Source organism: Corvus hawaiiensis, chromosome 15 (assembly GCF_020740725.1).
Source record: "Corvus hawaiiensis isolate bCorHaw1 chromosome 15, bCorHaw1.pri.cur, whole genome shotgun sequence".
In the NCBI taxonomy this organism is placed as follows: Eukaryota; Metazoa; Chordata; class Aves; order Passeriformes; family Corvidae; genus Corvus; species Corvus hawaiiensis.
The window spans coordinates 5,260,903-5,284,538 of NC_063227.1; the positions used below are offsets into that span (position 1 = coordinate 5,260,903).

The 23,636-nt window shown below is 42.5% G+C and overlaps 1 protein-coding gene across 2 annotated transcripts in view; it reads right to left on the reverse strand.

Moving 5' to 3' along the window:
- SGCD (sarcoglycan delta) overlaps nt 1-23,636 on the reverse strand; it is a 307,493-nt gene that overhangs the window by 194,124 nt on the left and 89,733 nt on the right. For both annotated transcript variants that reach the window (XM_048319443.1, XM_048319444.1), the window contains exon 2: nt 1,639-1,824. The gene's annotated coding sequence lies outside the window, so the exon portion shown is untranslated. The remainder of the gene's footprint in view (nt 1-1,638; nt 1,825-23,636) is intronic.

Genomic DNA, 23,636 nt, shown 5'->3' on the forward strand with positions numbered 1-23,636 from the left:
GCAGGAGCAGCACCATGGTCACACCAACAACCAACATCTCTGGAGCAGATCCTCACATGTCCTGGGGCCCCCTGAGTACCCAGCAAAACTCATACCCTCATTGCAAGGAAGATTTACATGTTTTAACTCAGAAATCTCAAACCCAAACAAGGAATAAACAAAACTGCTGTGATTTTAACAGTGCCAAATTTTTCTCGGCGAGAGTCAAGAAGCTCTCTTGATTATGAAATACCTCTCCTACAACCTTCCCTTTTTAAGTGCTATAATCACAAGAGCAGTAGCTTGGAAATAAACAGAAGTGAAGAGGATAATAAAGGCAGGAGCAATGTTTAACAAGCTCTTCTTCCAGAAACCAGGCGCCAGCGGAGCAGGCAGACAAGCAGAGCTGTGCTGAGCTGTAATGACAGGAACCTCGCCCTGGCAACCGTGTTGTTTTCTTGAAATTCCTGTACAAATTAACAGCACATGCTGTGGTTGGAACAGACCTTTCTTGACCCTCGACATTTAAAAGTTAAGCACCCAATTTAAGCTATTCCAACCAACTTTTCCCTGCAACTGCCAGACACTTGCAGAGCTCTGCTGGAGTTTTGAGCCTACAATTTCCAGAGGTAACATGACAAGTGCAACCAGATCAAAAGCAGGAGAACTAATGCACACTCACCTGGATACATCACGGTTTATTTAGAGGCTTTTAAGAAAGTCTTGAGTTCTTTTCCCTGCTCCTCCACTAACACCAAGTGCAGATGTTATATTGCTGCTGTACTTTTCTCAACAAGATTATAGTGCTGGTTCAGTCATATTAAGGAAGTCAATACCCATGTGTTAAATGACAAAGGATAATATTATCTCATACCATTCTACTGAGATCTGGGAACCATTGCTTTAAATGTGTTGGCTTTTTTTTTTTTTTTTTTTTAAATCAGAAAACTTTCCCTCCACAGAAATAACTTGACCTAGGTAAAAGAAGCCATAGAATCAGAGACTGTATTACCCTAAAATCTCATATAGCACAATCTTCATCAACAATACATCCTGGCCTTCAGCTTTTTGGTAGAAAATGGTTTCATATTGCCTTGCTACAGTTCCAGCACAGATGTTTGTGTGGGTATGAGAATCTCCACACAGGCAAAAATTTTAAGTGCTACACAACAAAGGTGGAATTGATTATGCAGGAAATTGGTAGTGGTATTTCCATCCTTTGCAAATACTGAGAATATACAAAGCACAAAGGAAAGCACAGGGCTGAATTACAAATGGGCTACTTAATTTCCCCTTTTTTTCCCATCTCTGACCCTCAGAACTGCAGTCATTAGTCCCACACAACAAGTGGGATTTTCAAAACAGGGATTCTTATCATCAAGTATCCATCACCAAGAGCAACACACAACCATCAGCGAGTATTTTGTTCAATAAAGAACTTCACATAAACAGACACCCCCTCAAGCCCAAGACAATAAAAACACTTCACTCCTGATGAATGCTTTCTAAATTCAGGGAGAGCAAAGCTTATTTACAGACACAGTATGAGCATGGCATGAATACAGCAATAAACTCAAAGGCTGCTAATGTTCTGTTTTCCCCCTATGTAGACATTCAGAAAAAAAGCAAAAATACAAGAGCAGGGGAAAAAATACTTACCTTACCAAACCTGACTGTTGGATACGACTCGTTTCAGAGCAACATTGGGGTGAAGGTAAGTTCCTCAGGCGACCACCAACCACAATTCCTTTCCGAGCCCCCCAGAGGCTCCAGCTCTCCCTTGCCCACGTCCCTGAGGAAGATGCAGGGTCCTCCAGTATTTCAGAGCCTCAGCTGCAGAAGATGCTGCTCAGAAAAAGAAAAGAGAAGAAGGTGTGGCATTAAATTCTAGGGTCAGTCGTTTGGCAGATTCAGAGCAGAACACAAGACAACACTGGATAGGAATGAAATGTCAAGGCAGGACAGGGAGTCTGTGACAATCCATCATGTGTGGCACCTTCAGAGGGCAATCATTGAATTCAAGAACTGTGGTGCAAAGCTATTCTTGCTTTACAGTACTTTTATAGTGTCCCTAGACCAGGAAATGAATGACAGCCTGGCTGCTTTTTATTCCAGTCCAATATCGTAATACAGAAGTAAGTAATGAACTTCTCCATCGGGAATGTTTTAATTCATTATAGCATTTCTGAAGAATAACAGGACTTTCATATTAAAAGCAGAGACATCACCTCAGTCTTAATACTCTGCACCTTAAAATGGCTCTTACTCAAGAAATTCAAAGCTTAGGAGCTCATATCAGATGGGAAGTCGTGACTGCCAGCCCAACATGCAGCAATTCCCTAAGTTCTGCCTCCAACGCAACTGTCAGAGACCAGTAAATGTCCTGGGGTTTTCCAGGAGCAGGGGGCTCAGCATCACCACGTTTTCCAGCTCACTATCACTGCTAGATGTGCTCAGAGTTTTCAAGAGGTCAGACCCTGGCTGAGCAGGGACGTGAGGCCTCACTGGAGACACCAGGTGAGAGATGGAGGCGACCACCAGCAGCAGCACTGCCAGCAACCAGAAACCTCAGAGCAGAACTGAGAAGTTCAAATGCTCATCCCTAATCCCTGGCATATGGGAAACACCCAAAGAATCATCCTCCCCCACCCAGATAACACAGCCTGTAAAGCAAAACTGGGCACAGCAGCACAAAACAAGTGAGGACTGAGGGAAGAGCAGGATCTGAGCTCCCTATGTCGTATATATCCATGGCTTATGTCCTTAAACCACACCCAGAGATGCTCCTCTAAGATTAACTCAGCAGCCACAAAGATACTCTAACTCTGCCTAGGAATGCAAAAAAAAGCAAAGGGAAAAAACCCAGAGACATACAAGAGGTTTCCCTCAGAGGAGAAAGCCTGTGGCAGCTCTAAGTACCACGAAATCCCATTACATCTTCACAAGAAACCCTGCACCCATGAACAGGTTACACCTATCTGGAAAGCCCATTCGGTTTTGGGCTTGCAAGAAGGAAGATTTCAGTAGCCAGCACATGAAACTGTGAATACTGGAAGTTAGCATCATAGTGCCTTTTATATACATACATAGACACACACAAAAATGCACATAATCATAATGGGTTTTTTTATTTTTTTGCTGGAAGTCCACACAGCACACATAGTCACACAGATCAGAACAATCAAATATATTCACTTTATTTAGCACTTATTACTTTACTGGACCTCTTATGTTACATACACCCCTAAAGGCTCCACAACACCTTGTGAGACACCCACAACAGGAGTTGGGATGGCAGACCTCAACCCAGTAACTCTTGTACACATTTTCAGCCTCTCTTGAACTCAGACATGAAGGACAAAAGGGGACCTTCACAGGTGCTGTCCTCTTCCAGGCAACCATGAAAAATCAGACTGCCAAATGAAATAGCTGCTGAGTGACTTACGGGCATAGGAATGGCTGATGCTGCAGTAGTTTGATCTGCAAGGCAGCAGTAAGACCTAATTCTACTGCTTTTAAGGGATTTTATCTCTGGAGATCACAGCTACAATTACTTTTTCATTTCTACTCGTAAATTGTAACACAGAATAGTCACTAAAGAAAATCAGGGCTACATTTTTGTGCATTAACCACAGCATCAGCTGAGTTGAGTAGTGGAAGTAACAGCAACAGGACCAGATCATCACTGCTACCTGAGTGCAGGGACCTGGGCTCAGGCTGGGAAAGGTGTGGGTGTGAAGTTCCTGTCTAGTACAGTTTGCCAATGAATGTGCAGCAATGTGAAGGAGGAGAAGTAACAGGAGGTGTGGACATGGGAGGCAGAAACAACTTTAGTCATGACAAAATGCAGTGAGTGTGCACGATTCCCATCTCTCACAATACAACAGAGATGGGGCACCTTAACAAAATTAAATTAGTGGCCAGGTTTCCAGTGAGCAGCAAAGTGTAGATGCTCCAGTCTGAAGGCTCCACACTCTGCTGATGTGCATCACAGAATACAGAGGGAGGGAGCCAGGCCAGGGACCATTCTAGGCAGCAACAGAGTAAAGTAAAAGGCTACAAAAGATAAATGCACGGAAATCCACACAAGCTATAATTTGTGTTGGCTCAGAACCTTAAAAGGGAGGAAAAAAAAAAGAAAAAAAAAAATTTAAAGAAGAATGTATGTCATTTGTGTTGGCCAAACCTGCACAATTTTGCAGAAAAGCCCCTTCACATTCAGTAAGTCACTCCTGACTTGACGGTCAGTGTCCAGCTGGTTTCCCTCTCACACTCAAGGACCCTGGAAAGCCCATCACAGACCTGCCAGGATGCTTCTTGGACCTCCATGGCTTTGGGCAGTTCTTGCCAAGCCCAGAGCCTCAGGAGCATCCCATGGCTGCAGAGTGAGAACAGGGTGCCCAGAGCAGCTGTGGCTGCCCCATCCCTGGAAGTGTCCAAGGCCAGGTTGGACAGGGCTTGAAGAAACCTGGGACAGCGGAAGCTGTCCCTGCCCATGGCAGGGGGTGAGACTGGATGGTCTTTAAGACCCCTTCCAACCCAAATCCATATGATCTCTGACACAAAAAACATCCGTTTCAGCCTGCAGCTGCTATAGGAGCTGGCACTGTTCCTATCTGAAACAAAACCAAGTCTGAACTTGCAAAAATGCCCCATGTCCTAGAAATCCCACAATTTTGTTGTGTTGTTTCTAAGTTGCTGTGCTCCCCCACTCGTGTTTGATCAGAGGGAACACGCCAACAAACTGCAAATTACTTTCATTATCCCACCACTTCAGATTTTTACATTCAGTTAACATAGTTAAGCGGTATCAGATCCGTCTTCCACTCACAAAAGCCGGCATATGGATGTTCTCATTAATCAGGAAAGGCAGACAAGACATTTTTCCAGTAAAAAGAGAGTATTTCCCTTGGAGGAGTCTCAGTCCTTAGCTGATGGAAAGCATGAATTATACTAAATAACTATATACTTTAGACGTAACAAATAAGATCAAATATGAAATTTGAAGACAACATTTTTATCTTGGGATGTTTCCAGGCCACAAATCAATGAGGTCTGGGAGACTCTCCCTCTCTCAGGAAGCCTTGCTGTACCTTTGCCCTGTTCTCAATCCTTGTCTTCAGGCATCAATTATTGATCCCTGTCGGGGTGAGGACAGGAGCTGGCTGGACCCTTCTGTGACCCAGCCCACTCATCCTTGTATTTGTGCATCATACAGCTTAAGGTGCAGCTTGGGCCTTGTGGCAACATTGGTGAGCATTTGCAACTTCAGCAAGGGCAAAAAAGAGGCATCTACAAGCTAAACAACACATCTGCAAGCAAATATTACAGTGTAGTAGATATTCAAATTAGTATTAGTTTGTCTCATCAAAAATTAATTACAATCTACCTGACTGCAATTGAATAAATTAGTTGGGCGTAGAAAAGAGTAAATATTTAAAGTGGCTGGTGACTGAAAAATAATTGAAAACATAATTCCTTGCTTAAATATTAAATTTCTTTTATTTTTACTGCTGGTGTGGCCATTAAGAAATCAGAATTCCATATGTGTGTGTATTCACGTAGATGTGTATGACACATATGGAACGTGTTCATGTATATTCTTCCAACTTCCCTCTTTCCCTAAAAATAAACTTGGGTAAATATTTTCAGTTAATAAAGAAGAGCTCCACTGGCAGAGCCAGAAGAAAGGCTGTGAAACAGGCAAGGGAAAACACATTTTTACTGCTAAGTATTTAGCAAGGTCACCTGCCTCTGCAAAGGCAGGAGAAGAGATCCCCCAGCAGACTCTGCACACAGCAGGGGATTACACCAATTCATTAGCAGGTATATCTTCTAATTACAGCCTCAGACATGAGTCCCCACACAGCTGAGCAGGGAACAACTGCTGCTTTTTGCATTATCCTCGGGATCAAGCTCAGTGTTTCCTGCTGAGCTCCAGGACAGCATCAGCACAACCCCACCGCGGGCTCCAGCTCCCAGCGCTCCGTTATCTCAAAGGGCGCTCCTGACTCCTCACAGCTCCAGTCCCAGGGGAAGCTGTGGGATCCACAGCTCACCCTGTCAGCTCCATCTCTGGTAAAGATCTCACATTAATTTATTGTAAAGGTGACACAGATGAAGAAGGGAATAAGGTGAGACTTTGAATCCCTCCTTCCAGAAGGCTAATAGTAAAAAATCGGTCACAATGCAACTCTGGCACCTTTCCAACTATAACACCTAAAAGTGTTGCCCACAGCTGTGTCCCAGACATACTTTATCATTCACCGTGGCCCAGTGCAAAACATAAATAAAACAGAAATCATAGTGCTACTGGCACTCAGTTGTTTTGAGGCTTGTTTTTTTTTTTCCTTCCCTGCCAACAAAACAAACAGTGAAATAGGAGAGCTGCAATTCAAGTGATAACACCCACCATTAGAAATTTGGTGGGGGCTGGTGTTGTGATGGGAAATGAACTCAATTAAAGAATGCAGACAATAATAAAATGAAGAATACGTTGACAGAGATTAATACAATAGAATACTGTAATGTACTGCTGAAGATCAGCATTGATTTTTGTTATCCAAGTACGAACTAATGGTATCCCAGAAAAAGGAAATAAGTAGTTAATCATGCTTCTTGAAGGAACTATCCCCATCACAATAGCATCAATGTTACATTACGAGGTTCAAGAGTGTAATTAATATCTTGCTGGGTTAGAAAATGCTATGACACTGCACAGGTTTTGCTGCTGTTGCACACAAGTAAATACTTTCTGAAAATGAACCCAAGAAATGCCATGGAAATACTTCAAATTTGAAATATTCAGCAGGCATTTGGTTTTAACCAAAGCTGCTTCTCAAGCTCAAAAGCTTTTAAGTTGCAGGCTACTGTCTAACTCTCCAGCTACCAACGCTGCATTACACTATTAAGAGTTTTTATTATTATTACTCCTACTATTACAGTCTGCTTAGACTATAAAATAAGATCTCTTGGGCTCCTTAGACTCAGACATTTACATCTGCCCTTGTACTGAAGCTCTTTCAGGAGATTATTGTTTCTTCTGCCAGTTCAGTTGAAAGCAATGATGAAGTTACTGCAATGCATATGTCCTTGTCAAATAATGCTTTGAAAGGGTTGGAAGCACATTTGTGGGGGAGAAAAAAGCAAAGCTGAACTCGCTGCAGCAGTGAGTAGCAACCAGCTTCCATTTAAGTGGACAGATCGTCACAATAATCGAGTAATGAAATGAACCCAGTTCTCCCAACAAGAGCTGACAGGTTTGTTCCAGAGGCAGCTGTGTGATACAACCTCTGCTGATGGAACAGTATCTAAGTGGATTTCCTCTTACTCTGACTTAAAATGGGGATCTAACAAGGAAACAATCTCGTCACTCATCTTAGGGTCACAGTTAAGCTACAGGTCTCACTGTCACACTGAGTGGGGTGTAACTGGTTCCATCAGGTCTTTTCATCACAACTTTGAAACAAGTTTCTCCAGCCCCTAGTGCACAGCAACAACATGAACTTGTTTCCCAGCTCCCTAAAAAGCTTCATTTCCAAATTTAGGATGGCAGAGTCCTTAACTCATTGGTAAGGCAGAGTCAGTGCCTTTCTTTTCCTTTATCCTCTTCATCCCTTTTACACTGAGCCAGGGACAGATGTTTTGCAAAAGCTGGGACAGATCATCTCTTTTCCAGCTTCCCCTCTCCTCCTGTGGCTCACATATCCACACAACTCTGCCACGGTGTTCCCAGGGGGAGGGCTCCACTCTGCAACCACAGCACTGCAGAGGTGGGATGTGCAGTGAAAACCTCAGCTGACTCAAGGGAAACAAAATTTATCTACATGTGCAAAAGCACAGAAGAAATTATGCTAACCAGGGAAAAAACAGTTTTTGGTCCATCCCAACATAAACCCCTACCCACGCAAAGTAAGTGCACTGAAATTATTCTGGGATATATTTCCTATGTTCTGTAATCCAAGTACATTACAGGTTGAAGAATACTGTTTATTACTAGAAGGTTCCAATACCTTTCTGTCTCTTTACTGCAGCAGATAGCACATAAGTGGATCCTATTACAAGATCAGGACATTAGAGCATAAACTTTTTGTACACATACTATACTTCTCTATCAAAGGTATTTATTTGACCACTATTAACTTTAAGCTCATTTGAAATCAGCACATTTCTATTTTGCCACCCAAAACTGACTGACTTCTCTGTATCTTCTTCAGATGTGCTTTTGCCTTTCTTCTTTTTTTTCCCCCCCCCCTTTTTTCCTTTTTTTTAAATTTAATTTGGTTTGGTTCAGGAACTCTCTGTTTGGAACACTTCAGAAAAAACCTCCCAACCTTTCTGGCACTGGCTCCACTCTCGCTGGAATCAATGAGCTTTATGATGGGCCTGCATTAACACTGGTCAGAAAGAACAACTTCCTTTGCTGTCCTGATCTCACTGCTCAGAGAATTTTGTTTTGTGTTACTGCCACTTCTAACCCATTTCCTGTTTGAAAATTAATAAGTAAATGCATGTACCTCCATCTGCTACTGAATGTCATTGCTAAGAATGACATTGCTTAAGTTACTTATCTCCAAAGTCACTTAACTCTGTAAGGCTACTGTTTATCTCTGTGGAACATACTGGGATAAGCTGGTACCCCAAATGTTAGAGAAAATACATATATTGGATTCTGTGGCACCTGGAGGACACACAGCTGTCAGCCAGGTGTCAGGCCAGAAACTGAGCAGGGTTTTCCATTATAAATTCAGGTCATTATTTTCAAACTTTTGATTTGATAAGCCACACATAGCATCAAACTCTGCTGCACTTCCTGGGAATCTAAAATGTGATTCTCCTTCGATGCTTAAAGGCAACTTTAGGTCTATTAGGAAAAACAACTAGTTTAGTAATTTCGCAAACTTTGAAAAGTTTGGATAAATTTGTCATTTACGAAGTCCCACTCATTGCTGCAGCTTTACACTCTTACAACCCCAGGGAAGGCAGGAGTCAATGAAGCCCACAAATGACACAGGAAGGCCCCTCACTCAGTGTAGAGATCTTTTAGCCTGGAGGGCCTCAAATTCAATGACTTGAAAAACACCAACCTGACTTCCAAAATGTCCTTTTTCCTATGTGGATCATGTAATTGAAGAAAAAGAAACTAAACTTGAGCTGGTAACCAGCATAGAAGCCTGGTAAAGCCCTAGAGCATTTAAGTGCTTTAATTTCAGCAGAAAGGACAGAGCAGGAGGACACAGGAGAGGGCACAGTGTGATCTGGCAGAGCATCAGGGGTGGGAAAAGGGTGAGCAGGTGACTGCACCAGCCCACAAGGACTGTAAGGGCCATGTGAGTGCACTGGGGAGCCAAGAAGAGGCCACAGCAGACCTGAGGCTGTGGGAGGATGCTGAAGCTTTCTAGGAAGAGTGTCAAGAGTTTGGAGAAAGCTGATGCAAGATAAAAAGGACCACAAGGAAAGAGAAGCACTTGCAAGCCCCAGAAGTTGGCCTTTCACAGCCACAATGCACCTGCATTTGCAAATCACAACTCCCTTAAGGTTCTCTCCCCTTTCCAAACACACACACATCCCTCTTCAGCCTCCACATGGGAGAGGTATCGAGTTCACCCATGCAAACACCTCCTGCTGCCTGCTCTCAGAGAGAGGACTTCGACAAAGTCAGCAAATACATGAAATACTCCAATTCATCCAGAAAATAAGGCAGTGTCACAGTGCTTCTGTGGGGAAACGCTGCCTTAAAGGGCTGTAAATCCTAAAGAACAGAGCAGAAATACAGCACCCGGCAGAGCCAGCCTGAACAGCAGTGCCTCAACTGCCTTCAGGTGCTCAGGAGCCTCAGAGCAATCTTTGATTTGTGCTGAAAACCAAACAGCTAAAATGGGACCATCGAACGTAACGGAGTTTAGAATACCCTTGTTACAAAATAGGCTGGATTCCTGTCACACAGGGCTCAAGGCTGCTGACTCCAGGGTCAGACCCCAGCCAGAAATATGTCATTAAACCTAGGTAGAGCTTGGCATGAAATGAAAAGACTCATTTGGCCTCCAGTGGCAAAAAAACCATCCAGGGCACCTCAACCCCATCTAAATCTAGACACAGCTAAAGCACAATAATTAAATACAGATCAAAACTATTTCTAACAGGGCAGTGTCTGAGAGAGAAATTGGCCTTTTCACTGATAAAAATTTGTATCTCCTACAGGTGCACACTGACACGCAGAGTTAGCAGTGGTTACAAGAGAACTGCCTGTGCCATCAGGTGCTTGCATCGCTGCTCTCCCACCCACAGCTCATCACACCAGCACATAATTGCGTCCAATTAAAATCTCTTTGGAAATATGAACCCACAGATAGCATGTGTGAGAGTTTAGTGGTTTAGCGTGCTTTTCTTCTTTTTAAAGTGCTTCTAAAACTCCAGATAATATTGTTGTCAAAACCACACTGCACTTCTGCACGTATTTAAGCCAATTAGCACAAATTCAGCTCAAAGGTTTTTTTTTGTCCAGTACAGCTTAAACATTTGGATACTGCAAAAAAGCCTATAGCCATCTATCTGCATAGCACTGCAAACAGTTTGAACACCACTAAAATAAAATTCATTGACTTGAATTTATCTTTGATGTGACTTCAGTGACTTCAGTGGGCCTTTGCCAGGGATAAATTTGCCCACTGGATTCAGGGACACAAAAGGACTACGAAATCACAGCTTGTAGAAATGCCAATGAGCAGGTCTGCACATGGGCAAGCCTGTGCATCGAGGAACTCTCCCCATTACAAATCTGCAAACCTCTGGCAGTTCACAAAATTCTGCTCTGAGAAACATTTTGAGGAGCTATAAATAGACTGCTCAGCCCATGATAAATTAAAATCTGTGAGGGGTGCAAGACTAGAAATGTCTATAGCTCTGGGTTCTCAGCAGAAGCTTTCAGGACTTCTCTGACCAAATTTTCAGGCTTCAAGTTTTCATCTGTGTGTGTCCTTGTCGATAGATGAATGTCAGAGTCACTTGTGAGTTTTTCCCATCTCTGACAAAATGTAGTCTTTTAAGAGTCACAAACTGACACCACTCGTACAAACTGAAATGTTCTTGTGACATCCCCAGTTTAAAAAAAAGGATAGAGAAAGGCTCAAGTTCCTACAGTCTGATGTCCCTGAAGCTTCTAATTGTCAGAAGCCATATGGTTTCAGACACCCCTTAACTGCCTCTCACAAGAAAATTCAGAAATTTTGATGCAATCCCCTGAACTCTTGAGCCAACCTGAAGCTACAGCCACGCACTCTGCCCCTGGGGATCAGCTACCACAAGGGCTGAAATTCATCAGCTCTGAGCTGCAGAGTAGAAACAGTTACATGTTCCTCCTCACTCACCTCCTCTTATCAAGGAAAGCTTTACTGCTCTGATTGCTCACTACGCTGGAACGCCGACATGGGAGGACAGCACATGCTCATCACAAAATATATAAAACAATAAGCAGAGGAGGAAAAGTGTATGATCAAATTTTCAGTCTGTGTAACTCAGACTGGAGTTTTTTAAGTTAATGACTACAGAGTAGTTGTTTTCCCTTTCAGATCCAATACTGTGCATTGTGGTTTTCCAATCAATCCAAAGAGACGTGACAGACACTCTGCAGCAACAGCCATTGTACAGTGGCCATTACAATTATACACTGGCAATTATTGCTGTGCCAGAGACTCATGGGAAATGTGTTTTCCCCTTCCTATTTCACTGTGAAAGGACAACAAAAAGTAGTTAAAGTGTGTATTAATGGTTTTTCAAATAATATACTTGATTACATCTACTGCAGAATATTTTTTCTTCATGTTTCTGTAATGAATCTGACCATGAAAAACAAATTTATGCCCACAGTTTGTATCGTTATAAACTCAACTCATTTGATGTGAAAAACCTACAGTTTAATTGCTTGATTTAAATTTTGGCTGGTAAAATGCATACTGAAACATTACTATTTTAATTATGTTAATTTATAACTGAAAAGCTAAATTTACAAAGGCAATAACATTAATTATTTACTTGCCCATTAAAGCTGAATATTTATTACCACGATAATTGGTTTCATAAGTCTGCCAAAAAATTAAAAACGAGTTTATGTACTGACTTACAGAGGAGTGAGTGATACTGTAGCATCTCTCAGCAGGTTCTGTGTGTTTAATGGATTGCTCTGATATACAACTACATTTCTTTCATTTATAGTCTGTTACATACAGTTTTTTCAAAAGATTTGCTTTTTTTTTCCTTTATAAAGATGCCAACTGTGACTCAGAACAAGCTCCTTTACTGCTCTGCAGCCAAAATCCTTTGTGCAGTGTGAGGGACTTCCGCTGGTCTTACTGATTTATGAAGATTGCATCTCACCTGGTCATCTAAATGCTCACTGAATGTAGGACTGCACTTGGTTAAATCAACTGAAAGGGAAACAGTGACTCAAAATAATTCAGCTCAGAGCCAGAATAGGAGGCTTAAAAAGCACCAGTAGTGAGGAGTCTCCACCTTTGCTGGTATTTTAGCTTCATTTCCATTTGCAAGATAGCAAATACATTCAATGCTTATTTATGCATGCATCCTCAAAGTAATACAATTAACTTACTAATGCTTACAGAACAATTTGTATATTACCTTGATGTAGGATGAAAGGCTAATTTTGATTGCTGTCTATAGACACAAATCCTAATTCCATTTGGCAGTGTCTTTCACCAAGCAGACACCTGCCCTTCCTGCTTATGTTCCTTAAATATGTGACTTTCCCAGCAGGTACAGGATCACGAAAGAGCTGCAGCACCATGGCCATCAGCAGGAGACAGGATGGACTTCTGTCACCTTCCCTTTTCCTCAGGCTTGGGTGAAAGCCCCCTTTGACTGAAGTCTGCAGAGTGCACAAGTTAAACTGAAGAGCCAGCCCTGAGGCAGCGCTCATGGAGACAGTAACTAGGATTTCAATCAATATTTATTTATTCAGGCGTCCTCAAAACAGGATGATTACGTCCAGATTACAGTCTGAACTTCCAGCCATGCTGTAATTGTTCTGCCAAAGAAGGACAGAAGCATTCAGGAAAGAGAGGCAGTAGGTCAGCAGATCTGGAATCTCATCTTAAGTGAGAAGGAATGGGTTGAACCACAATTTGTAACTTTGCTGTCCTTATTCTTTTTCCTGCAACCCCTCTGCTGCTTCCTGCAGCCCAGAAACATGGAATGTCTGAACCTCAGCCTTGGGGTTAATCTGGCTTTAAATACCAACATCTCACACTGCCACCTCACATGGCTGGATTCAGGACATACAGTTATTTTTATTATTATTGCTGTTATTGATATTACTATTATAAAACTGATAAAGGGGAAGGAAAAAACAAACCCCAAAACTTGTAATTGAAAACCTTGAGGTTTCTTTGTCCATGTGTAGCTCTCACACTACAACAGACTTCTGGCTTTTCTCAAACTATGCAGGACATTGATCCTTTTGCCAACAGGGCAGACATGCCAGTATTCCTCAGTGCCAATTTCCTCTGACTGCAAAAGCAGCACAGCTCAGTATAACCCAGCACTGCATGGGTACAAGACACCAAAGTGGCAAAACCCAGAAGAATTTGCTAACACCCACACCCAACCTGTGATGCTGAAGACACATTTTTTTGACAGGATAATTCAGTGCCCCCAGAATGACAAGGGGTGACATTTCAAGTGAGAATGTAAAATCAGGTTGGAACTGGAGCTGTTCCATGGACACATCCAGGACATGGCAGGGGCTGCAGAGCAGGATGCTGCAGGCTGGAGGTGATGCAGGTGAAGGCTCCTACCCTCAGGCTCCACGTGCACAATTCCCATGGCCACCTGCGCAGAGTGCAAGGCTCCCCGCTAATTCTTGGATTTAAATCAGAACTGGAGCTTTCCCTGCTGCCTGCTCTGCTCAGGGCTGCAATCAACTTACACACATAAACAGTGACTGAAGCACCCGTGGCTCCTATCGTGTATCTGGGAGTTTGGTGCAACACTTCCTTCACTGACAGCCTGAGCAGATCAGAAACGATCCATGTGCTGAGACTCACTCAGATACAACGATGCTACTTTCAAGGCCTTCCCTCAGAAATATCTGACTTGCCTAAATACATCTGCAGCTTCTTCCTCTCAGCAAAGCACAGCCCAGTGAGGTAATAGCTAAGAATCACTAAGCAGGGCAGAGGAAGAAATTTTTCTACCTTTAAAAATTTGTTACTTAGACGCAAGGTCAAAGTTTCAGAAATGCTAATTATTCAGAAAGCTATTACAAGTTCAAGTCCATACAAAACTCATTTATTTGTAAAATGCTTCATTGAAATCTAATTTCTTTTTTAAAAATTTTGTTAACACCAAAGTAAAAATAATTCTTAGGGAAAATACAATATTTCAAACTAAAACCCAAGTATTTTTAATTAAAAAACTAACTCAGAAGTTTTGTGCTGTTCCATTTTGGTTTCAGCCCCAGTGTTCGCTGAACCTGGCCTCTCTTTCTTGCTATTATCAAGGTATTAATGGTTTGGCACCAACCAGTGCCAACACATCAGACTGTGAATTCCAGATCAGCTCTGGCACGAAGCTGCAAACCTTACAGATAAAGACCTGGTATGAGGCAGGGGTGGTAAACAAGGATAATACTGCATGACAGACAACTAGCAGGAGAGAGGATGGCAAACAGAAGATAATTGTCAAGCATGTGGTACTTTCAGCAACAATCAACCAAAATGCTTTAGACATCAATTTCAAGCCACTTAATCTTCTTAATGACATGCTATGGCATTTGTTTGTGATTAGGGTTTCACTTTGTTTTCTATAGAAGATTCCCCTCAGACTCCTGCATTCAGTGTGCTTTGTAAATAGTTCTGCCAGTATGCTGAGTATTAGGTTAGAGTTTACTTATCACAGTGCTAAATTATTCCAGCTGGGTCATTATTAATTCTGCTAATTTTACTGTCATTTGCTATCATTACAACAACGCAGCACCCAATGGATACATTTATTACAGAGCATAAATCCAGGGCTCGTCTAAGCTGCTGGAATGCCTACTCTGCAATCTTTATGCAAAAGCCTGAGGAGTGTTTAAAAAGAATTATCTTCAGGAAAACTTTTTACAGGCTTACCTCTAGCTCCCCATCCTCCACGCACCCGTCACATTTCTGCATGATGTTAGGTAAGTTTTCAGTATGTGATACTCCACTGCAATACAGGCTATGGCCCACAGCAAAGCTCTTTCATAGTAAATACACTGGGGAAAGGGATGCTGGAGAGGATGGTACTGCAGCCTATGCAATTTCCATTGAGGGAAAGCATTTATAAAAATAGACATTTAAAAATATCCTAATGTATATTCCTCCCCCTTCAGAGAATTTATGCACTGCATATATCCTTTGCCTAACACAGGCATATGCTTGATTGGTCTCGATTCAGCAAAGCAATTCATTCAGGAAAGAGCTTTTAGCACCTGTTAAAACCTGTCAGACAAAAAGTTAAGCAGATGCTTCAGCTTTTTTCTAAATCAGGACTGTAACTGGATTAACCAGTGCATAAACTGCTCCATGTCATACAGATTGTGAAATTTTGGTTCTGTTATCAAGGCAACTCTCTACCTGTTTTGAACCTGGTAACAAGAGGCCATAATTCAGTTTTAAGCTGCTGCTCTAAAATAGTCCTGAATGTGCCTGTCCACTTCCCCACGTTACCTCCCCTCAGTAAAGTCTCAGCATTTTCTCAGTACAATGCACCCCAGACTAATGGCAGAGGCACTAGGCCAGGTTTTGTTGCTTCCCTCCAAAGTTGTCCACATCCTTAGTGAACACCATGTCACAGCAGGCACCCCTCAGTTTTGGGTCCACAGCAAGATGCCCTGAGCTCACCTGAAGCAGTGGTCCCACACAACAATTCTGTATGTGCAACTAGGTTTCATTTCTAATGATTGGTTCACCCACACTTGAGGAGTTTACCTTCTGGTCCATCATTCAAACGACTCATCAAAATTATTAAGGTAGATACTTCTCACACCCCATGGATAAAATGTCCAGTAACATCTGAGTTAAACATTAATAAACTGCTTTTAAGACTTTGCTAAAGCCAGGTGTATATCCAGTGGTAGTTGTTGTGCAGTAAAATCCTTGCTACCTGGGCATATGAAGCTCTGCTAAAAGAGATTTAGTGATCCACTGATGAAGAACTTTGACAGTCACAAGTCTGAGCTTTCTCTCAGGTATGAGAACATGGTGCTCAAATGAGCATCACACTCCTGGCTACAGGCAAAGTGCTTTTGCTTTCCTCTTCTCTTGGGTATTAGTCACACAATTAGGAAAAGAAATCAGGTTAGCTTGGGCTTAAAGCATGTCAGTTATTACGTGCTGCTCACAGGTATGTGCTCACAGGTAATTTGCTCTGTATCTTCTTGGGTATTTACAAATCTCTGTCTCCCTTGTAGTGTCTCCCGTGATGACAGGTACTATGTTTACCTTCCTCCAGAATTCTGACAATTGCCCTACTCTCCATAAGCTTCTGAGAGTTGTAAATAATTCAGTGCATACATTTCATAAGGCCACGCTGACCCAAATATATCACAGTTACCTAAATACTCCTTATCTTGTTCTTGCCTTTGCTCGTAACCCCTTTTACAGGGAACACTGTTACAGATCTGACACAGTTATTAACCTTTCTGTGAAGAGCAGCGCAAAATAATGGCATTTTGTATTTCTGGCTTCTCCGTCTAGTCCATTTATTTGCTTCCCTTTCTTTCTGATGGACTTCTGCCTTCCTCCTACTTCCAGTGCGTTTGTAAGTAATTTTCTTCATAATCCTTTATAGCTGTAACTGATTTTGCCTCTATGTCCTTCTGATTTTCGCCTACATGGCTGCACAGCTGGTGGTGTTGGCCACACATTGGTTTGTCAGGTTTGTACTACTACAAATTACTCAAAAGCTTTCTTTGCTGTGTTACTCCCCCAAAATTATCTGTCTTTGGGCAGAGAGCCCCCCAAAGCCTCTATTCTACAGCACTGCTTTTGTTAACAAGTTTGCACAAAGCATTTCCCATATGAAAAGCGGGACTTTCCCTCTTCCAACACTTGGCACCCCAGCTCATTATTCCAAACAAGCTCAAAAGATGAATCCCTTTGTTAATCCATTACTCTCTGCCCAAACCCAACCCACTCAGACATTCCAAAAAGAAGTTACATGATGTATCCTATAATTCTGACCAAGAACATATCTGTGTCCTAAGTTGCCTGCCTATAGCCCCCTGATCAGCACAAGTTATTTTCCTCACCAAGAACAACACCCTTGAAAAAGTGTCCCAGAGCCAAGTCTAATCAAAATGCCAGCTGCTCTCTACTTACCCCTGTCTTAACAGCTTCTCTCGTAAATATTCTGGTGGCATCATGTTTTCTTCAATACTTTTTGGATTTTGTACATCTTGGTCACGACCCCTCTTAATCTCTTCTATTCTAATGAATATAAACATAATTTTCTTAACCTCACCTCCTGTTTTATAACCCCTGAGGCCCTTTATCATCTCTGTCAAGACTGTATCCATAATTAGGGTATGTAAAAAGATCAAAAGGAACGAACAAGAAAGTGCCTACTTGACACAAATTGTTACATGAATAACCAACATCTCCCGCCCAGACTCACCCTCCCATCCCAAGCCAGTGTCAGAGGGCAAGTGGCTGCTGATTCCTGCACATCAGGTGGTGTAGCCAGGACAGATTCTGTCACTGCAGGGTGCACCACCCGCCCCGAGGGCATTCTGCAACAGTCACCTTTCCCGCTGTTTGTGCTAACTCATTACAGCTGCACACACAGACACGTGCATTTACATTCCACACAGGTAACTGCAAATCGGGTACCAGACAGGCTGCCCTCCATCCTCAGTGCACACACACACAGCCATGCATGGTCTCACAGTTCCCTGCAGGGACTCGCAGGTACACATGCACACAGGTGCAGGGGCGTTTTCAATACTGCTGTTACCGAGGGAAGAGAACACTGACTATTTTTCATACCAGAATTGCAGATGAAGATAACACACCAACTGGCCTTCAGTGCTCACAGCGACCAGCATTCCTTAGCTGGACAGAGCCTTGAATATTTCACTGATGAGCAGTGTAGAAGCCTCCAAGGGATTCACGTAAAACCACAAAAATGCCCAGGGCCTGGAAGTTAAACCCCTTACAGGAAATATGACTCTCTACTTATGGATTATTCTGTATGATACTCAGAACTTGGAATTTGCCATAGCAGATCAGACAAGTGCTCTGTTTAGACCATAAACCTGAATCAGACAGCAGCAAAAGCAGATGCTCCAGGGAAGGCTTTGAGAAACCTTTGCAAACAGTTACACAACAACTAAACCACCTGGGCTGTTTTCTTCCTCATCTTGATTCACCAGAGAGTTGGCAGATAACCTGAAAAGGAAGAATTTCTCTACCTCTCTCAAGCATCTCCCTTTCAGTCCTTACCATTAATGTTGAATGGTCTCACTGCTGTGAAATCAGGTCCAACCCTCTGAGCTTTTGTCCTTGGTGGCACCTTGTCGCTGCTTGTCCCCCAGCCTCAGCAACTCCACAGCTCATCCTACGCCCACAAAATACGAAATCACAACCTCATGACCAATTGTGCTGCTCTTCCAAGAGGTTCCTTGCAAAATCTGCTCACACATTAGTGAATCACTCCCAACCTGTTTTGCATAAGCAAGTCTAAGGTGTTTTATTATGGAAATGTATGCCAAAACATCTTCCCACGGAGCGTGGTACTCCGTGGTGTGACGCAGTTACGCAGGGCCGACACTGCAGTACGTTTTACAAAACACAAGGCTGCAACCTGTTTGTAGTGAGGTAGCAAGCATAAAAGGTGAAAATGAATTCATTTGTCCTTGGCACGCTTTGTAACTATGTATCTGCTACTCAGCAGGTACAGCCAGTAGTAACAACCCGCAGAAGGAAATGGTACTAAAACTGCAGCCCACGCCAAACTTACGACTCTATTTTTCCTCGCCATTATTAGCTATCAGATGGTTACTATGAAACACTATCTGCGCATTTCATCATGCCTACATTTATGCTACATGAGCGAATCAGCAGCTGAAAATAGCTTTGCACTCCTCCAAGAAACCTCACTGCCTTTACAAGATCCAAAGTTGGTAGTTCTTTTTAGCACCTTATTTACCGAGGCAATTCCCACGCTGCTGAGCTTCATCCTTACAGAGGGTGGGAGACCTGCACTGCTGTTAATGCCACTGATCTTTGCAAAGAAAATGCAGCTCCAGCTTGGAAGAGTGAGGGCACTCAGCTGCTTGACTGGGTTAGGGCTGAAGGATGCAACACTTAGAAATCAGCTGTTTAGTGCCAAAATATCAACTGTCAGCTTTGATACATTAAGAAAATTATTCCATGACATTTGCTTTGTGGGTTTCTTTGTTTCATCTGAGTTTCAAAAAGGTTTTTCAGTCCCCTCAGATAAAGCAACAACCTGCTCTTCTCCTCCCACCAACTGCCTGCAAATTTTGACTTTAAATCAACCCCTTGTGGACCACCGAGTAGCTGCCACATTACAACACTTTGAATCAGATTTTCACATTGGTATGAGCTTAACATAACTATGAACTTCATATTTCTTCACCAGATACACGTTTGTAGAAGAATTCTGCTCATAATTCTACTCTCCTCCTGAAGATGCAAAGCAGAGGAGCTCTTACCTACTCCACATCTACTACCTGGGTAGCAGTGATAGGGCTCAGCCTAGACAGGACTATTATTAAGCTAGAGCAGGTCCACCACTTTTTGGCCTCTAAACCAAGCAAATAATTCCATGAGCCTCTAGTTCTTGAGCCACAAACAATAGGTGGGGAAAAAGCAGTTCACAGAGTTCCTGGCCGGAACACAGCAAACACTGACTAAGGTCAACACATGCTCTTTAGGATCTAACTGGTTAGGGAAAGTCTACATACAGGTGTAACTGGACAATTAAATAGCCACAAAGGTCTGTGAGTGTTATTAAAAGTCTAGGTGATATAAGAAAAATGCAAAGTGCAGGCCTGGGAATACAAAACCACCAAAGAAGAAAAAAGGTAAGAGCTTCTTTTAGACTTGGCTGCTGGTTAAAAAATAGAAAAGGAAAAAGAAAAGCTATCTTATTGCTTCTTACTGGCAAAGGTGCTGGTTTGACAGCCCTGAAAAGAGATTCAAAGTAATGCTGGCAGCAATGGCACATTCCTTCCAATAAGCCCAACCCTGTATCTATTTTCAGTTCCATCAGTAAGCTAAAGGTTAAAGCTATTTATTTAAACCCACACCCACATGCCATTTAAATTGACCCAAATTATTGTCTGAGTTGTAACCTCTCTGTATTAAAGTCCCCCTTGGGGGCTGCTTCTTCATTTCAGGCTCAAAAAATTCCTCCCTCGCAGGATAAAAGCGGATAAGGAGCACTTCCAAATAGAAATGGAGAAGGAAACAGGGAGGAGTTCATAAAATGCCTCTTGGTGTTGTGGACACTGCAGAAAACTTCAGTTTCATTAGATAAATAACTAGAGAGGTTAGTGCCAGTCACATTAAAAGATGTTACTGCCATTCCTGTTCTAAGGATTTCTTAAAATTATATATATGAGAGAAAAATAAAAGAAAAAGCACTATATATTCTGCTTGCCTTTGTGATGCAAGTGGAGTGAAACCCATCAAAATCTCCCAAAATGAAAAAGGAGAAGAGGTTCCACACAATCAGCCCAGAATGGAAATAATCCTCTGCCAAAGGCCCTCCCTGGGCCAGGGGACAAGGAGGACCGAGGAGGAACAGGCACCAGTTACCAGGAGCAAAGTGCCATCCCAGGAGTGAAATTATGCTCTAGGCTGATAAAAGGCAAAGGGAAAGCAGCATCTGGCCTACAATATTTAGCCTTTTCTACACAGTTTAATGCTGTGTGAAGCATGGTGAAAGCAAAGCTTCCTCAGCCCTGGGAAGACAGCTGGCGACGAAACGCAGCAGGGACACGATATGATGGAAGGCTCCTAATTACAAAATCTCTGTCTTGCCTGTCAGAGCAACTGCACAGTGGTACAGGGGAGCTCACAGAGGAGCTGGGAAAAAATCAAGCATAGATAAGACTTGAAATCCATCTCCAGATGCAAACTTTCCCTGCCTTTGAGTACAGGTGGCTCTTGGATCTAGCTCCAGCCAAAAGGATGCAGTTAAGAGAGGTGAAGACACTCCCAAAACTCAGGGCTTGTCCAACTTTAGCTTCTGCTAGTGAGCCAGTCTTACAAAGAGATATTCAGTGAAGATTTCTGTGCTGACGGACCACAGACACGTAATTCCATCAGCAAGAGTGATAATCCCTGGATACCAAGATTCATAAACACCAAGAAAAAGCACAAGAGTGGGGGGAAAAGCCAGTCACCCAAGAGGTTTGAATTTCATTTGATGTTCTCTAGACACATAAATGGAAAAGAAGGACTTTCTCTTTCAACATATAGAGAGTATCTCATTATGTACTGATACTGTTAATTGCTATTCAAGTGCCTAGAGGCAAAGACACAGTACAATTCTAACAAGCTGAAAAGTATTGTTAAATACATCAGCATTACAGAATCAGAACTCCAGAATGGTTTGGGGTGGAAAGGATCTTAAGATCACTTCATTCCAACCTTCCTGTCATGGGCAGGGACGCCTTCCACAATCCCAGGTTGCTCCAAGCTCTGTCCAACCTGGCCTTGGACACTTCCAGGGATGGGGCAGCCACAGCTTCCCTGGGCACCCTGTGCCAGGGTCTCACCACCTTCACAGTAAAGATCAAAATGAGTAAAATAATAAAGAACAAGGTAAATGCCACCAATACCATGAAAGCAAACCCAGAGAGAGCCAAGGGAGGCTTGGCTGATGGAGTCTGGGACTGGTATCCACTAAATGGCTCCACTTCAGCCCCCACTGCGACCACACAAACCCTCCCAGTCCCCAGACAGCAGCACCTCACTGAGATCACTGCAGTGACATGAAGGGCCACATGTCAATGAACTTCTAAACCTGGGCTTTCCCTCCTCCCCTCTCCTATATTAGTGCATCAGCACCATTAGCATTATAAGGGCACCACTGTCTGCTAGGAAGGAACTGAGCAGGGATATTTTCAGCTGCACTGCCAGCATGTTTCTGCAGTGCCATCGGGGGAAAAAACCCACTGGAAGAGCTGGCTGAACTCATCAGTAAATATAATTAAGCTCCTGCTAAACCACATGACTTTTGCTAAATTTGAAGCACAAACAACAAAACTGGTTTATCGGCTTTATGCTGAGTAAGAAAGGGATAAAGAATTAGATTTTTACAATTCAGTGCGAGCAAACTGCAGCTCTGCAGAATCTGCATCATCCGGACTGTGCGCGGGTGGCAGAGCTGGGTGCTTAATTTTTGAGACAACAGCAGATAGATATTTAAAGCTATTGCTCAAAGGGCTTAAATAATGAGTTTTAAATTAATTCATTACTATTTGCTGTATAGCTGACGGGAAAACAAGTCAGAGCTCATATGCTGTACAAGCTTTCCTCAAAAGTGACAGGTGAAGTTTTTGGCCAAGAAACAGAAGCTCCCAACGCTTGAGGCTTAGTTTGCTTCAAATCTAAGCATTTGTTTCCCACCAGAGTCAAGTTTTCATGAATTGCGGGTAAATTTGACTAATCTTGGTTAAAGTTTCAGAGTTGACAAGTATGTGTGTAGAAGAGAGGCTGACAAAACCTTTCAGTCAGCAGCTTTGATATATGTTTCTTAATTATGCTAAAGCATTGTGAGATCCAAACAGCTCAAACTAAAACCAAGAAAAAAATTAGTGCTGCTGTTTCCAGAAGAACAAACACTAACAAGGAAAACCTGTTAAAAAATAGTAACACAGATTAGTAAACACAAAAGTCAGGCAGAACAGTACGCAGACTTTCATTTCAAAGAAGAAAAATGGTCCCAGAAATTGTCAACTAGTAAAACAAGACTGATAAGCATTAACTCTCCACAAAATTAAATTACAGTTAAAAAAAGAAGAAAAAAGCAGGAGCAATGAGCCCTGTTAGAAAAAAATGACTGAATTAACATATCAAAGGAAGAAGATGGGAGAGTAATCCAGAGGGTAATACAAAAGAAAAGTTTAAGGGACACCTTGGGATAAGTTTTCTTTGAAGTACTGCACTTCCTAAAATAATAGGAGGGTTATCTAAACACGCCCATCATGCATCACAATTATTGTACTACGCTTTACTTACAGAAAATTCATTGCATAAGTGGAGAGTAAGTGCTCCTGTGGAACAGGCCTAATTAAGAAGTTCTCATTATGTGTGGAATTAGTACCAGGGACACAGGAGCCAAGTCTGTATTTCAGACCCTGGGCATGTACCCCAGGCACACAGAATCCTCGACGGCAGAGCAGCCTGCGGGGAAAATCCTTACAGCTGGTGTGTTTTATTAAGCTAAAAATGATGTCATTGTCCTGTATCTCACCTCTTCCCTCCCCATTTCCCATCTCCACAGACTCTGCTGGCCTCTGACATCAGATACAGATCACCAACAACTGTTACATCACATGCAACTGGCAATGTTCCATTTTCCATCTATGCTGGAGTAAAAAGCCTTGCAGGACATTAAAACAGCATAAACCAACCTAAAATGTG